We start from the raw sequence: 5000 nt of genomic DNA on the forward strand, positions 1-5000 counted from the left end.
TCTCTCTCTCTCTTTCTCTCTCTCTCTCTTTCTCTCTCTCTCTCTCTCTCTCTCTCTCTCTCTCTCTTCCTCCCTTCACATGGCCTTCACCTCTGTGACCACGCACAGCAGTAGCTCTGTGTGTGTGTTTGTGTGTGTGCACATGTCACTGTGTGTGTGTGTGTGTGTGTGTGTGTGTTTGTGTGTGTGTGTGTGTGTGTGTGTGTGTGTGTGTGTGTGTGTGTGTGTGTGTCTTTGTGTCTGTGTACATGTGTGTGGGGGATAGAGTGTGTATGCTGCTCTCCCCTCTCATTTTAGATAGCAGTAATCCAGGCCTTATCGTGTGGTGGCTGCCATTGCAGTGAAACACCTTGAGCACTCTCTGATAGGCTATCTGCCGGAAAGGATATGCCGGAACCTATCGTGCCAGATAAACACACTGGCATTGGACAGTTTCCATGTGTGTGTGTCTATGTGTGTGTGTGTGTGTGTGTGTGTGTGTGTGTGTGAGAGAGAGAGTGTAATGGGGGTGGCTGTTTATGTGGCAGGTCTTGAGAACATAAATCTTGCCAATTGTTTGAAAGTCAGTGTGTGTGATTATAATGAGTAGGAACTCTGTGTGTTTGTGTGCATGTATGCATTCATGTGTGTGATTATACTGTATATGTCTCTCTCTCTCTCTCGCTCTCTCTCTCTCTCTCTCTCTCTCATGGCTGTGCTTTTTTGACTTGATCTTCATCAGCACCGCAAACGTCTTTCAGATAAAGAACTGAGTAACCCTTTCCCCCAGTGGCCTAAATAACTCCACACTCAGCCAGCCTTTTACTGTTAAACTGTGTCCATATATTACAATAACAGAAGTTGCAGTTTCTCACCAGTCTGACTAGGCTGATAGGAAATGGTACACTTTGAAAATGTGTTACGCCTGACATCTGCCCTGTTCGGGTGACTTTTACTGCTGACATCTACAGATACAGTTATGTGTACAAAGTGTACAAAATGCAAATGAGAGACATTTTACATGTAGTAGTTCACCTGGAACATTTGTGCCACAAGTGTTGGTTTTTAATTTGCATTTCACATTAGTCCATATATGCAAAACAAGGAAACAAGGTTCTTCTCAATGTATGGCTTTAAGCACTCACATCCTCAGAACGATAGACTTCTGGAACAGTAACTCACTTTGAAATCAGAGAATACTGAGGAGCATCCAGAGCCATTTGGCCTCTTTAGCCAGTGATACTCTGACTGGTGTAGGTTTTCTAATATGTAGTATTACACATTCTCAAGTTGTGCTTACTGATAGCATGGTGGCTGTGTTGTGTAAGTATAGCGTGCTACAGAAATGTACTGTCCACAGCTGTGAAGCTGTGGATGGTGTATACTGTCAGAAACTCTATCAATCTAATCAACCATTTACAGTGGTTATTTGCACACCATTGACCTCAATGTTCCTTGCTAAATAGCATATATTTAGTTTTCTTTTCATTTAGTACTAATTTAAGATTAATGAGAGCTTTTTGAAGAACATTAAATGAAAGCTGAAGATTATCAATGGCAAGTTGAACAGAGTCAGCAATACAATACAAAATAGTGTCATCAGCATAAAGGTGGATTTGACAACCATTTAAGGAAGAGACAATATCATTAATATTGTGTGGAACACCCTTTGTGATTGGCAAAAACAACTGTATCAAATGCTTTTGACAAATCAACAAAAAGGGCAGCACAGTGCTTCTTAACGTCTAAGGCAGATATTATATTATTAGTAACTAATGTGGTAGCTGTGATAGTGCTGTGGTTTGTTCTAAACCCAGATTGTTGTGGATTTAATATTTGATGACTTAAAAAAAAATGACTTGAGTTGGTTATTAACCAATGATTCAAAAATCTTTGACAAGCAGGGTAATTTGGAGATTGGACGGTAATTATTTAAATCACCTCTATCGCCCCTTTGTGCAAAGGTGTCACATGGGCTAGTTTCCATGCACTAGGAAATATGCCTATCACAATGGAAAGATTAAATATATGCACTATATGCTTTGTGATAATAGGAGCAGACAATTTAAGGAAAAAAGGATCTAAATGATCTTCTCCAGTTGCACTCCTAGTGTCAATAGCTTGTAATGCCTCAACCACTTCTTTTTAAGAGAAAGGTTGAAAAGTAAACATAGAAGCATGGTTTGTATAATGCACACAATTGTCAATTATCTGAGGAGTTCCTTTAAACTCTTTATCAAATAAATGCCCAGCTTCAACAAAATGTCTATTGAAATCAAGGGTAATCTCATTCTGTTCAGATATGCAAGTCATCATATTTGATATGGGTGGGCAGATAATTAGTGGTTGTGTTTTTGTTTGAGTTTACTGCTTTGCAAAATTGTGCAGGGCTTGAGCTAGAGTTTATCAAGTCTAAGTAATAATTAGATTTAGCTTTCCGCACAGATGATGTGCATTTAGTTCTAAATTGTTTAAAAGCCAACCAATGTGATGGGTTTCCAAGTACACCATTATATAGATTTTTTTATAGATATATATATATAGACATTACTGATACTGTAAGAGTGCAGTGAGAAGGAGATGTTCTTAGCTGTGTGGGAGTGGCGTGGGTGAGGTGTGCCTATTAAACATGGTACGAGCACTAAAGGTTAAGTGTGGCTGGTGAGGTTGGCATAGCTGTGGTTGGCACAGCGAGGGTGGAGTAGCAGAGCTGGCTGTGCGGCGCCCACACCACCCCTCCTCTCTGCCAACCAGCTGCTGGCACCATGCCCTCAGTGCCCGGCCACTGCCCAGCAGGAGGGGAGCCGGCACCCACTTCACTGTGGTCTCCCCCTCGCTGCATGTGCCCGGCCTGGACACAGCAGCCCTTATACAACAGCACCAACAGCTCCCTGTCTGTCTGTCTCTGCCTGACCCATCGCTCTCTCTCTCTCTCTCTCTCTCTCTGTTGTTCTTTCTCTTCCTCCTCCTCCCCCGCTCTATGTGTTTCATTCCTCCTTCTCGCTGTCTTTTCTCATTATTTCTGGTTATTCTCTCTCTCTCTCTCTCTCTGTCATTCTCTCTCTCTCTGTCATTCTCTCTGAGTCACTTTTGGGCCTCCCTGCTGTCTCGGAGGGGTGTCTAAAACCCCACTGTCCTGTCATGTGGTCAGGTTGTGACACCCTGCGCAGAGCGCCTCCGAGCCTCCGAGCTGATCTGCAGTCAGCCTGACTCGGGCTCTAGTCCAGCCTTACTCATGCCTCCTTCCTGAACACTGGTCTGTTGTCATCCTCCAGCAGCGTAGCGTTTGTTATCCCCTGTGTCGTGTGTTTAAATCACTCTTGGAAAAGCTGGATTTGAGTCTTTTTTGTTCCGGAGGGTAAAAACCTGGAGGTACCAATAGACTCAAGGACACTGCTGTTGCATACTCAGCTGTTTGGCAAAGAAATATGCTCTAGCCTGTTGTTGTGTCGATATGCTAATTTGCTACATTCATGTAGCTCCATAGCCCACACCCTTTAACAAGCATTGGAAAAGATATTTCAACAAGCATCCCATGAACAAAGTGTTTGGGTCTTTGTGTCCACTGCCTAGACTTTTCCTTAAACTCTTCCACTATTCCACAGCTCCTCCAACTGTCCTGTTTACATTCAGGTTACTGATTCATTCCTTTTAGATCCCCTCACACATACACACACGCTGAAGCGCACACATTCACACAAACACAATATTTGGTTAGCTATCAAGTGAAATAACGAGGTGGGAAAAACAACTGAATTTGTAAATGGGCTTTTCATGTTGCCTTATGAGTTGGTGCATGAGCACACTTCTTTGTGTATGTCTGTGTGTGTGTGTGTGTGTGTGTGTGTGTGTGTGTGTGTGTGTGTGTATCTGTCACTATAATCCCATAAATGAAAAGTTAGAGGATGTTGTTCATGTTGCTCAAACTAGAGGAGTTAATATTTAATTGTCTAAGTTGTGGGGGGTGATGTCAGGAGTTGTTGAGCACATGTGTGACGTGGTTGTTGCAATAATAACTTTCTTCCTGTGTCCACTTTAAGATATAAACTAGAGTTTATTGGAGTGTTGACATCTCACAAGCCGTGTTGAGCCTTGTCTGAGTGTTTACCTCATCTGCAGAGCTCATCTCAAGACCTTCTGTGTTGTTGTTTCATGAGCACTTCTCCTTCTCCACCACTGCATAGACTTACCGCATGTTTGTTTGTTTTTCCCTTCACACTTGTTTTGTTTTGCTTTGACTCTGGAAAGCGACCTTGAGTTTGAGAAAGGCGCTATATAAATAAAACATATTATTATTATTATTATTATTATTATTATTATTATTATTATGATTATTATTATTATTATCATACCATGATTTAAGGGGGAGTGTGAGTGTGTGTTTAATATAAAGTGAAAGTGGTGTTTAAATGAGATTGTGTGGGCTAGTTTAGTGTCTTGTGGACAGAGATAGAGAATTGAGACAAGAGTTACAGGTTTAGATGAAGGTTGAGGTGGAGTTGGGTAGGTCGCAGACAAGTGTCTGTGTGTGTGTGTGTGTGTGTGTGTGTGTGTGTGTGTGTGTGTGTGTGTGTGTGTGTGTGTGTGTGTGTGTGTGTGTGTGTGTGTGTGTGTGTGTGTGTGTGTGCTGTCTCCTTTTGCTGTGTGCCTCTTCTGGAGCAGACTTTACTTGGTGACTCAGATGTGTGACATGGGTTGGGGCAAAGCGTGTGGTTTTGTTTGTCTGCTGCAAGGTGTGTGTGTGTGTGTCTGTGTGTGTATATGTGTGTGTTGTGGTGTGTGTGTCTGTGTGTGTAGGTGTGTGTGTGTGTGTGTGTGTCTGTGTGTGTAGGTGTGTGTGTGTGTGTCTGTGTGTGTAGGTGTGTATGTGTGTGTGTGTGTGTGTGTGTGTGTGTGTGTGTGTGTGTGTGTTGGTGTGTTTGTGTGTGTGTGTGTGTGTGTGTGTGTGTGTGTGTGTTGGTGTGTGTGCATGTGTGTGTGTGTGTGTGTGTGTGTGTGTGTTTGAGGGGGTGGTATTTATT

Source organism: Alosa alosa, chromosome 6 (assembly GCF_017589495.1).
Source record: "Alosa alosa isolate M-15738 ecotype Scorff River chromosome 6, AALO_Geno_1.1, whole genome shotgun sequence".
NCBI classification, from domain to species: domain Eukaryota; kingdom Metazoa; phylum Chordata; class Actinopteri; order Clupeiformes; family Clupeidae; genus Alosa; species Alosa alosa.